This window comes from Gymnogyps californianus, chromosome 27 (assembly GCF_018139145.2).
Source record: "Gymnogyps californianus isolate 813 chromosome 27, ASM1813914v2, whole genome shotgun sequence".
Lineage (NCBI taxonomy): Eukaryota > Metazoa > Chordata > Aves > Accipitriformes > Cathartidae > Gymnogyps > Gymnogyps californianus.
In genome coordinates, this window is record NC_059497.1 from 2077468 (window position 1) to 2089973 (window position 12506).

Genomic DNA, 12506 nt, shown 5'->3' on the forward strand with positions numbered 1-12506 from the left:
AGGGTCGGAGCGCTTCCCTCCTCCAGTGGGCACGACCTACAAACAAGGTCTTATTTCCAGAAGTCCCAAGCAGCCAGCAGGGATGAGGAGCGCCGACCTGCCCGCTGCCCTCGCCCTGTGCCCGGGGCAGCAGGTTGGCAAAGGGCAGAGCAGCTCCCAGCATGGTCCCTGTGATGCTCCTGTCCAAGCCTGTGCCTCGAGCGTGTTCCCCGGCAGCAGCCCAGCCACGTTCTCGCCTGTCGTTGGCTCTTCTCCATCCAGTTTGCAGTGCTGTCAGAGCTCACCCGTCATGGGGACTCGGCTCGCCAAACTAAATGAAACTAAAATAGACTGACTTGAATAAGCTGGGACATCAGGGAAAGCTCACAAGTGACTGTACCCTGGAGAGAAGAAAAAATGTTCAGAGAAGGATATATAACTGACATCAAAGATGCATTAAAATGCCACAAAGCTTCAGCCATCCTGTTTCAGAATTGCATTTGTACCATAAACCGCAAGCCAATAACGCAGGGAGCTGCGACGTTGTATATAGTTGCGTACTAGGTAGAGCTAGGTGAGCAGTCCCGTCCGTTTAGTGAATGTGTCTTCGGTGAAAACGCCCGCATCGCCCCAGCCTCCTCCCAGCCTTCGCCTGAGGCCACTGAGACCGGTGGGTCGGAGGCTGAAGGCAAAGCACTGGTGACAGCTATGAGGCCACCCAACACCCGCGTGGACAGGATGCTTTTTTTTTTTTTTTAGTTAGACATTCGGTGGGGAAATAATCGGAATAAAAGATGCCAGTGTGCACTGCGAAGAAGGCGCCGTTCAGGATCCGCTGAGCTGAGCAACCCTGAATGTGCAATTCCAATATAGGTCGGTCAGATTAGTTTTGAAGGGGAAGAGGATGGGAGTCTTCGAACGGATTTTTGCCGCCTGGAAGGCTTTGTGCAAAGCCTCTGTTCACCATGAAAACCCCCAGCTTCGGGCGGTGGTCCAGTTCTGGGCAAGGCACGGCACAGAGGCCGGCGTCCCAGCTGCGGGCAGTACCTATTGCCTGCCTGGCTCCTAGCAGAAAGCTCTGGGTGTCGGGTACGTGCCCTGCGGCCCGGGGTGCCTCACTGCGTGCTGGGGGCCGTGCCGGGGGGTGGGAGGTGGGGAGGCGAAGGCAGCGGGGCAGCACGGGACAGCAGAGACCGACTGCTCCCTCGCTGGAAAAGCAGCTCCTCGTCTCGCCTGGGCGTCTGCGCCGACGTTGCTGCTGCAGTTGCACCGGGAGCAGCTCAAACGCAGCCGAAGGTGTTTTGGCCGTGCTGTGAGCACGGCGGTGTCTGTGTGCTTGTTCTTTCAGATCCCTGTTTGCCCCCGTGTTACCCATTCCTCTCCTTTCTTTGTAAAAGTGGAATATAATACTGAAAATATAGACGTTCCTGCAGCGCCTAAGAACATGCTCAAAAGACCTGCAGGGTCCATCCAATTGCACGGACAATATCCCAAACTCTCTGGGCCTCCTGAGGCTGCCACATCAAATACGAGATCTCCTGTATGGCCTTTCCTTTGAGATTTTTAATACCTCTATTTCGAATAAGCTTGGAAGTTTATGCAACAGCGTCTCCATCAGATGTTTCCATCTCATGGACTGGGCCGCAGAAGGGTGCGCATGCAAGAGGAGCCGCCGGAAAGTAAATGAGCTGATGAGCTGATTTTGCCATGTTATTTCATAGCTTCAGAAGATACTGCAGTAAAATGTCCTTCTCTTATTGATGAGTGTTTCTGTGCTAATGGCACCTTGGGGGCCGTTACGAGAAGCGGTGGGAAGCAGCAAGGGGAAGGGAATGTACAGGTACTAAAACTTCTGGAGTCCCCAAAAATGTCACAGAATGTAGGGGCATCAGCCGTGGAACAGATTCTGATTTCTTCTGCCCCCCTCCTTAAAATAAACACATGCTGGTTTTAGGGGATTTGTGTGTTGGCAGGAATAATGAATTGATTTGTATCCGTACCCATTCCACCGTATCGTTCTCTGGCTCCTCCCCTCCCCGTTATACTTGACACACTGGAGTTCTGTATTATATTTTTTTTTAAGATGATTGTCTGTTTTCTGTTGTTTTTACAAGTGTTGTGGAAAAAATGTAAGAAAGTTTAAGTATTTAAAAATGTTCCAAGGAAAAAGGGGGTTTTGTTATTATTCTAATATATTATTGTGTACCTATTGTAAATATGAAACACTCCTATTTTGCAAGCCAAGGACTCACTTTGTACTGTTGTTATATATAAATAAAGTTTACTGGTTAAAAAAGCCCTCCTGAGTGGGTCCTTATTTTCTAACATGTGGTGTGTGGCATTTATTGTATAAGCTGAGTATATTGGTGAGAAATCCTTACTGAATCGCACCAGCGATAAATGGGTAAGTGGAAATCTGGAAATAACCCCTGCCTAGCGAAGCCGGGGGTGCAGCTGGGCTGGACGGGGGTCCGGGATTGCCCCTGGCCTCCAGCCTTTGAAAAGCAACTTCTACCTTTGCAGGAGGCAAAATTTTTCCCATCGTAAATGAAAAGCAAAGTGCGGTAGACGCGGGGAGGCTCTGAGGGACGGAGCGATGCTGCTGCACGGCTCCCTTTCCCGCAGAGCGGGGCGGGTGAGGCTGTTGCCGTCCTTGCTGGCCTCTCTGCTCTTCAAGAGCCGTCAGTGCAGAGTTTTAGCATCGTTGCTAAATGGCCTCAAGCTCAGAAATGTCCCGTGAGACGTGCTAGTTTATCATCTCAGGAAAAGGGGTCGAAGGGCTGAGATGTCTCCCCGAGGCGCACCGATGCTTGCAGGCAGGAGAGGGCACGCAGGCAGCCTTCGGGACTGCGGGAAATACTGGGCACTTCCACTCTAGTTAGGGAAGGAGCAGGCAAATGCTGTTTACAAATAAAAGGCCTGGATGAGTTCTTCATGTTTTCCCTCCTTGAAATTATCAGTCCTTGAGGTAAAATGCATTTGCTTCCATTTCATAAATTCAAGACAACATTTCAGCAAGCGCTGAGAGGCATCTGCTGAGTGGTAGGAATCAGCAAGTGACTTCTTCAGCAGCTGTCTGTCAACTTTAATGACCAATATGGTTGCAATTACAGCAATGAACTTTCTCTAACAGCCCAAAATTACTCTGGATGATGATAAGTGACAGAAAAATGGAGACCCTTAAGGAAGCATTAAAAAAGAAACATGGGGATCTGGAACAAGAGGTCTTACCGCTTTTTCTGAAGGATCTTAGTTTTTTTTCTTTCTAAATTAGGTACTAAAAAGGATAAATCTAACCCAGAAGGGGAAGGCATGGCACACACTGGATCACAGCAGGGAGTTCAGTGCTGCCCCAAGATGTAGTTTTTATACAGACATTTGACACCGAGTCCGCTTGTTTTAGTGTAGTGCTAATAGGGCGATGGGAAGCTACTCCTATTTGAAGCTAATGCAAATATATCATGTCAGTGCGGCAGCCTGCTCCTCAGGCAGGTCATTTTATCTTATTTTCCTCAAATTGAGAGCAAAGCTTGACACGAACCTTAGGAAGGCAGGTGGGCCACATCCTGCCATCTCCCACTTTAAACCAGTAGATTTTAACCTCGGCATATCGATCCCATGGGCTCTCTTAGTTCTGTTGCTGGCGGTCCTGTAACCGTCCCAGTGCTGAACCGGGGTGTGTCAACCCAATATTGGGTGAATTTTCACATGATTTGTGAAGTTAGGGAATAAAAGAGGAGATGATTGTTTTTCACTTGTGCCTTGGGTTAGCCTGAATTATACCAAGAATAAAATATGAACTAAACTGAGGTTCCCAGAGCTTTCCTAAGGGCTGGAGGAGAGGGGTATGGTGTTTTACAGGGGACCGTCGGAGATGCTGGTCTCTGTGCTGACTTGCTCGTGGACATCGCATTGTAGTAGAGGCACCGGGGGCAGGCAGCAGGATGGCTGCTGGCAGGAAGCATTTGCACTCCCTGTGCGACCTTTGAGAGGCTATTGACTCCTTCAGCTCAGCAAAGGTGAAAGAAATTCCAATGTGAATCGACAGCATTGACCATGGGGTCATTTGTATTCATCTGTACCTTGTTAATATATTTAATATAATAAGTATACTCAACTAAAAATTACATTTTATGTGGCATGCACTTCACAGGGCTTTATCAGCACTGACAAGGTCAAGTGGTGCTTAATAAAGGTTATATAAAATGCAGATGGCTTAGATCCCTCTATCATTTCCCATGCCCAATGCAGAAGAGCGAAGAGCCACAAACACGCCTTGGAAGGCATCACTAAAACAGCAGGTTTGGACCTTACTTGGGTAAGGTTGTGGGTGCCAGCAAACGTCCCCCCGCAAGGCTGCTGTTACAGCATTGAGCTGGGGTACCGCAGCTCTGCAGACCGCCTGGGGCAGTTTTTCTGTCTGAAGCAGCAGCAAAACAGCTTTGAGTTTACCCTCCATCCCCCCAGTTTAGCTCTGTCTGTGCTCACGCTCTGCATCCCCTATGCCAGCTTTTATTTCACGTTCTGAAGGTATGGGATTGCCCTGTTGCTTAATCACCGTCGCTTTGTAAATAGTGGAAAGGATTTTGGACATCCTGGTGCTGGCTTTTCAAGCCTGGTTATCAGGGCGAGCTAATGGAGGTGACACTTTCAATTATCAAATACCATCGTGGCATTAATTTTGACCTGTTTAAATTCCAGCATCTTTTCTCGTCTGTGAATGCTTAGCTAGAGAGTGACATATAATTGTATGTAATGAGACAGTTATCTTAAACTGGCAATAATAACCACAAAAATTTCTTGCTTTTATTCCAATAAGCATGCGTGGTCTTGTTATATTTAAGTGGCTAACTCATTTGCATGGAAATTTAGCTTAGTCTTGAGTGGACACTTCATTGCTTGAAATGGAGCACATCACTAATAACCATGTTAAAACCCCTCCTCCCTAATCCAGGATGTTTTCGTGGGACACTCGGGACCCCTCACCGTGCCTGCTACGGCGGCACGTTTCCCCAGGTGCTGGGTCAATCTGGAACCTCCAAAGTATTGATGTTGCTAGTGGGGGCTGCTCGTCTGACATCAATGGGATGAAAAGTACCTAATTAATTTAGGGTTCTCTTCTTCCAGAAGAGAAATCTTGTATCTGCTCCAGTATATAGATATGTTTGTGCAGGCAAGTGTATATAAAATAATGTGAAAGTATTTTAACACAATATAAAATAGATGTACAGCATAATACAACATGAATGTGTCTATATCTATTTGTATCAAGAGTACACCCCAGGGTTCACATTAAACTTAAAATTACAAATATTGATGCCAAAACAAAGGATTTGGTTTTAGTTCAAAATAATACTTATGAAAATGGAAACCACTCCGGCTTTATTGTCGCTTCATAATTAACTCCAGTGAAGGAATCTAATTACAAATGTTCAATGCTGCCCTATGGCAAAATGTCTAAGAAAAGGGAAGGAGGATGGCCAGGCTTAAACAACTCAGGTAAAAATTAACTCCACGGTAATATTTGATAATTAAGAATGTCTCTATCAGCTTGTCTGGGTATTAATGAATTGGGCTGTTCTTTTCACATTTGATTACTGGGGTTTTATGACTGCCATTTCGCCCTTATTGCTCCTGGAAATAGGCTTGTCTATGGCTGAGCACCAGGAATAATGTTTGGGGGTTTATAAATAGATCCTGTTCGTCCAGACTTACTTCAAGGCAAATTTTGGAGCTCCACAGCTGGGTGCACATGGGGCTGTGCATGTGCCCTTCCTCAGTGCTTCGAGCTTCTCTCACATCGTCTCTGTTTTCGGAGCCGGCTGGGAAGGGAGCAGGAGGCTCTCCTAGCAGTATGAAATACAAAACAGGGGTTTTCTGCTTTGTAGCTCATTTAAAGCAAAATCAGCAATCATTTGAAAATTATCCTTTCCCATGGGTGCTTTGCTTTGCTCAGCCCTCACCAAGAGCTATGGGGATTTGCTGTGCTCCTTGCGATGACCAGGACCCACCTCCATCCCCTGGTGCTCAGAGCCGGGCGCCCAGCAGCATCAGCCCCTTGGGGAGGGGAAGGGGGGCTGCTCTGGGGCTGCAGAGCCCCTCCAGCTGCCCCCGCCTGCCTGCCACCTTCGAAGGGCCACCGACAGCCAGCTACTGGCTAAAGCAAAGAGCCCACTCCCGGGACCTCCAGCTCCATAGACTCAAAAGCTGGAGACACCACAGCCTCCTGCTGTTTCAAAGCAATAAATGTCCTCCATTTACTCCTGCAGTGGAGACAATTATTCTCCCCTGTGGTTCACTCCCAGCTTTGCTGCTGCCTTGCCGTGTGAGCAACCTGCCTGCCTGCCTCCTTCCCCTCTGAAAAATCTAACAACGGAGCTACTTCCATTCCCTTATGCAGGTGTTGGGAGATTTAATTATATTTGGAGAGCCTCGGATGAAAGGCACTGCAGAAGCACCGGAGACTAATACATTCATTAGCCGAGTCCCCGCTGGGTGCCGGGGCTGGCTCTGGACACACGCACCCTTCGTGCTAAGGTGGCTGCGGGTGGCCTGGGAGCCGCCGGGATGCGGGGCAGGGCTGCACGGAGCTGGCTGTCTCTGCACGGCCGGCATTGTCATTCTGCTCCAGCTGCTGCCGGCTGCCCGGAGAGGAGAAAGCATTTTCTCTTTTGTTAGCACTCAATTAGGCTGAGCTTTGAGGAGAAGATATAAATGCTTAAAAGTTCCTTTTTTTTGCCGTGTTCAGCTTTCACAGAGGGAAGTGTTGGGATGATCTCAGGGGGAGAGTTGCTCTCGCACAAGTTTTTAAGCATTCTTTTGACAATCATTTGATTTTTGCAGCGAGAACCTGCAATCTCCCTGAGCTCGCCACAAAGGCATTGCCTCAGGCTGTACAGGAGTTTATAGACTAGGTCACAGACCTCATGCATATTTTATATGTGCTCAAATAGCGTTTTAGCCTTTGACAAGCACAGGTCAGAGTGCCAGCACCCTGCCCGGGAGGGAAGTGGCTCAAGGCTAGTCACACAGAACAAATACACCAAACAAATAGATCAAGCACCAGAAATACTCAAATCCACTTTGGGAGAGAACTCAAAGGATTGCTCTGTGCATGGCCTGGCCTTTTTGCCTATACAGGTAGAAGCAGGAGGATGGCCCGATGCTTCCAGAAGGATGATAAACTCTGCTGGCTGCGAGGCTGGCAGCAAAATAATGGCCCTGGCCAGCAGCTCCTATCATGCTAATGGGCGGGATTCACCTCTCCTGCTACAGACATGTAAAAGAGACCAGTGCTTCTAGAAGATAAGTCACCCCAGCTGAGCTAAATCACCCTCTGGAGATGCTGTAATTCCCCGTCTGGCACACGAGAGTGGTATTCCTCCTGCCGGAGCAGGAGCCGGATCGGCAGGGCGCTGCGGGGGCTCAGTGTGTACTGGCATGGCAAGGCTGTAGGAAATGCGTCCACAGTAGTCTCAGCACGGTACTAATTGCAGGTCTCAAACAAATACCTCATTTACACACACACTAATAAATTGACTGCCTTTTGATACAGAGCTGTTAAGTGGGGAGCTCTGTGGCGAGCAAGCTCCCAAGGATGCACCTCTGAATCTCTTTCTCCATCTGCAGAGGAGCAGCAAGGAGCCGGCTGGTGGGGAAGTTAATACCCCAGTGCATGGGCTGGAGGATTAGCAGGTTGGTAATGGATACGGGTTGAGTAATAATCTGTGGAGTGATTAATATGGATATGATTTTTGGATTAATAAGGATGCAGCAGAGCTGTCTGCTCAGGAAAGATGTTTGCACTCACCAGTTTGAATGCAGTGACCGTTACATTAATACTGTGATTAAATCCACATTTAAGACACCTCATTAAATTAGAGTGTAAGAGTGAATTCTTATAACCCGCAGCAAGAATTCTATTCAGGCCTGGTGGGTGGAGAATGCAAGAAGATCCCTGGAGAGCCTCTGGGAAAGTGTCTTACAGCTGCCATGGGCCAGCCCAGCCTGGCACGTAACCCTGCACCCAGGCACTGCTTGCAGGCGTTTTGCTGCCATCTCCTTCACCCGTGTCTTGGGAGCTGCCGCCCTCCAGCACAGCTCCTGACCATGGTCACGCAGACACGAGGCACTTCGCTGCCACTGAGTTACCTTCCGTGAGCTCAGTTCAGCTGCAGAATGAGTCTTGAGCAAAAGCATCCACTGCGCACCTCGGGTGTGGGGTTCCTGCGACGTTCTGAAGTGGATTGAGTTTTCTCATCTCTGCTGAGCCCTGAAAACGAGGGTGTCCTCCTCACTTCAAAAGGGGGTTAAACGTACAGATGAATCCTTGACCTGTCTGCAAAGCACTGACCTAGAAGGGAAGGAGACTTTCAACTGTCTTATTACCTACCCTGCAGCTCGAAGCTACAGATCACGTCCCCCTCAATTGCCTTTCATTGCTCTCAGGATGAAAGCGGTCTTTGGCAGAGGGGATTTGAGAACCAAGGGACTGCAAAGCCTTTCCTGCCCTCGCTCCAGCGCAGGCAAGCACCGCTCCCACCCTGTGAGGAGCGGAGGGGACCCGTGGCTCTGCCCGAAGCTGGGGCCACCCCTGCGCACGTGTGGGCACACACGCACATGCCCTCTGCGTGTTTGTAAAACAATCTTTTTAATTTTCTGGTTGGCTTGGCAAATCACAGCTGCTCCTTCCTCAGAGCTCCTGAGCACTTTTGCACAGGTTCCCATTTACATACAGTAGGGCTTCTAATTTCCTGCTCACCGCCTGTTTCACGAATAAACCATCTGAAATGTTGCAGATGGCTGGGACGGGGAGCGGGGTGTGGGATACTGGGGGGAGAATGGAGCCCAGCCCGCAGCACGGATAACACATCTTTTTGCCTAACTGCAGAGCCCACGTTTGTTGTGGCTGCCCCGCGGTGGAGGATTACGCGAGGGTTTGCTCTCCACTCATTTTTGCTTTAACTCAATGGCTTTGCATTTACCAAGACTGAGCCACGGTGCTTGAGTATTAATTGATTCTTGCTGCTGACTGAGGCTCATTAAACAGCAGCTTTGGGGTGCAAGTGGCAGCTCACAGAGGCAGTAATGAGCAGGACAAGAGGCCCAGGACTGAAACTGCTCTCCTCCAGCATCTGTTATCACAATTACAACCCCAAAACCACAGCAGCAGCCACCAAACGCACACACAGGCGCGCACACGCACGCACAAAAGAGCCTTATTAAAACAAATGGCTCTCTCCACCGCCTCCCATTCAGGGAAATGACAGGGATTTTGCAGCTAGCAGCACCCTGCAGCTGGGTTAATCACCGCCGTTCGGGAGAGCCTCAAAACCCAACGCATCTCCAAAGCAAACACAGGGGATGTAACAGCTCCGGCTAATTCAGCAGCGAAACCTCTGGGGTGCTTGGCGGGGGGGCTCCCCCGAGGCCAGGGCAGCAGGCAGAGTAATTAGCGTTCTATAGTGATTAATAAGGTACAATTTGTGCATATGGTGTAATTACAGGGATAATTTATGCACGCAATAGATGACAGCGGACCTTGCTTGCTGCCGGTCCCGGGTTCCCAGGGCTCCCCCACTCCCCGGCTCCCCATGGCCCCACGGGTGTCCCTGGCCGAGGGACACGTCCCCCCGCCACGGGAGGAGCAGAACCAGAGCGGGGAGGAAGGAGGGGGGCCCCGCCGTCGCACCGCCACCGGGAGACTGGTAATGCGAGGAAAAGGATGGAGGAAAAGTGGGAGCAAGGCCGAGCAGGAGAGGTGCGAGGTGCCGGGGGCGGGATGCTCCATGCGAGGTTGCCGGGGAGGGGATGCTCCAGCTCCCGGCGGTCCGTCTGCCATCTAGTGGCTTTTCCAGCTTTTTTGGCTTTTTTTTCTGGATGCACAGCTCCCCGAGCAGTTCCTACGGCGCTGCAGATCACTTCCGAGATGGGGTAGAAGTGAAGCGCTGGGCAGGCTTTGGAGGGATCAGAGGGACATAAGGCAACAGCGGATTGCACAGGATTAGCACCGGGTGGGGAGTGAAATCGGACCTTTATTTGTAAGGCACTTTTCTGTATCTCGTCTGGTTCAGCTTTTCACTGTTTATGCCTTGAATGTGTTTCTGGCCCCGTGCACACAGACAATGAAATGCAATTCTTTCTCCAGTTAAGAAGATGTCGATGGTGAACTCAAGAACAAGGGGTCTAGCCTGACTAATTATCCGAGATGTCCTGTCTTTGCAAGACAGTTCTGATCTAGTACGCTGATTTGTAGCTATGTAGCAAGGCAAATGGTAAACAACAACAAAAGTCCTCACCTGTATGCAGAGGCAGTGGATTGTAAATGGACTGGCTTTAGAAGTATCTGAAAAGCTTGTCCCGTTTGTAATGCCAAACTGGGGGCTGGGACATAGCTCTGTATCTTTCTGCTGCTGAGCTTTAGGGTTATTGCCTCGTTTGAAAAACAAGTGCAAAAAGAAGTGAGAACTTACAACCTCAGTGCCCAGTGTAGAGGCCCTGCACTGTGGTCCTTACCCCAAAATGCTCTAGAGACCTTGGATCAGTCCTTGCAGTCTCCCCGATGCTCTGCACCCCAGCAGCCTGCAATACTGGGAGCTGGGCAGATAGCCTGCAAGGGGCAGCCCCTGGTACGACCGTTGGAGTGCTGTGAGAGATGACCCCGCTCCAGACGGGGTGGGAAACCCTCCGGAGCGCAGGGCGATAGCCATGCCTCTGCGAGGACTGACTGCTGCCGCAGCAGCTGTGAGACTTGTTAAATGAGAGGCATAAAAGTGTGTTTCAGCAAGAGGCTCTCCATGGGCCGGTCCGCGCATCCATAAGCACAGGGATCGTTCAGCTCATCTCCGCCCTGGCGATGGCTGCTTTATCTCTAGTGAGTGATGGGACCCTCTGTATTGGGTTTGAAAGAGCTTGAATTCCCTGATGGGAACATGCCCTATAAATGGACAAGGATCTTCTTTCCAGTCTGGCTTCGTGGTGTTGTTAGCGGAGGCTCTGGAAGGCACAGACATCAGAATAAATGTGACCCTCTTAAAGCCGGCTGATGATGCAAAGGTCACAAAAAATGATTGACGAGGAGAAAAGTACATGCTAATATTTCTCCAAGAGGAAAAAGAATTACATATAATGGGTGTAATAGTCAAAAAGAGATAGCACACATGCTGAGTGATGCCAGCATTTTAAAGGCACTTAAGCCTTAAATTTCCCCTTGATAAAACTTATGTCACTCTTACACAGTGCATCACACTGACATGTTTTATGGGCAAAATGTCACGCAAACATACCCAAAGGAGAGCAGAAATGCCAGCGTAAACAGCAGTGCTGCAGGAGCGGCAGGCGGGGTGGTAACCAGCTCCCCGCTCAGGGTTTGCAGCTCTCTCCAGTGGAAGCCTCTCCTGCTTCTTGGGTGATGGCCATTGCGGTAGGTTCCTCCTGAAAGGTGCGCTGGTCAGAGGTCTGGGCAGAAGGAATGTGCCTGCTGCAGGTTCTTTTTGTTGTCCCTTTTCCTACAAGCAAGAAAAAACAAATTCCCCTTTCTGCTCTGCCTTAGGCAGCTAGCAGCTGGATTTGATCATTATCAACAGCATCACACCCTCAGCTTGGACATGTCCAAGGGTGGGGCCCGTGTAAATCCCGAGCTTGCCTTTTGTCCAAGCTCAAAATTTTTGTCTCAAAACTCTGTATTGCGAAACGAGGAATAGAGGCTGCTACAAATTCAGTGCTTTAGGCAGGAAAGGGCACAGGGTGCAGGGCTGAGGATGCAGCAACGTGATGGAGCACCAAGCGCTCACCCCGGCAGGTCGGCTTTCTGTGTCTGAGCAGGGAGCAGGTTCCAGCAGCAGAGATGGAGCATCAGAAACCCTCCGGATTTATTGGTCTCTAAACTGGGTGCACACAAAAATCAGGGCAGTAATCAAAGTGATAAACTTTACACTTCTCTATCACAATGAAATAATTGTTCTGCCTCAGCATCATTATCCTGCCGTTTTTCTGCTCCCATGTCACTTACTGAAAATAAAGGCTCACTGCTTCCATTATAATGGAAGCTACAGTTTCAATAATTCACAAGGATTTTTACTGGGCTTTATTTTTTAATCTCCATCACAAGGTTATAAAATTTGGTTTATAAACACTCTTCTAAGTGTTACTGACGTATCAGCAGAAGGAGAAGGCAAGCACAGACTTGCCGCAGTTCATTTAGTGGGATTTTCTTATCCTGTACCAGAACCTTTCTGAATTATCATTACTGTTATTGTTGTTGTTGTTGTTATTATTTTTCCCAGTAGCTACTATTGGGGGAAGACTAAGACTGGGAGGACAACATGGACTTGACTTGGATTGGAATTTGGGCCACGAAGATACCATCCAGGCTGTTTGCTGGTTTAGAGACAACATTTTCTATTCCCGATTACTTTGTTACCTGGAGAAATTTCTGAAGCAGTGTAATCCTTGCACAATTATTCTAGGCTAAAGAAGTGCCATTTTTTTTCTCTCCCTCTTCTATTGTTTCTTACTGGTTTTGATGT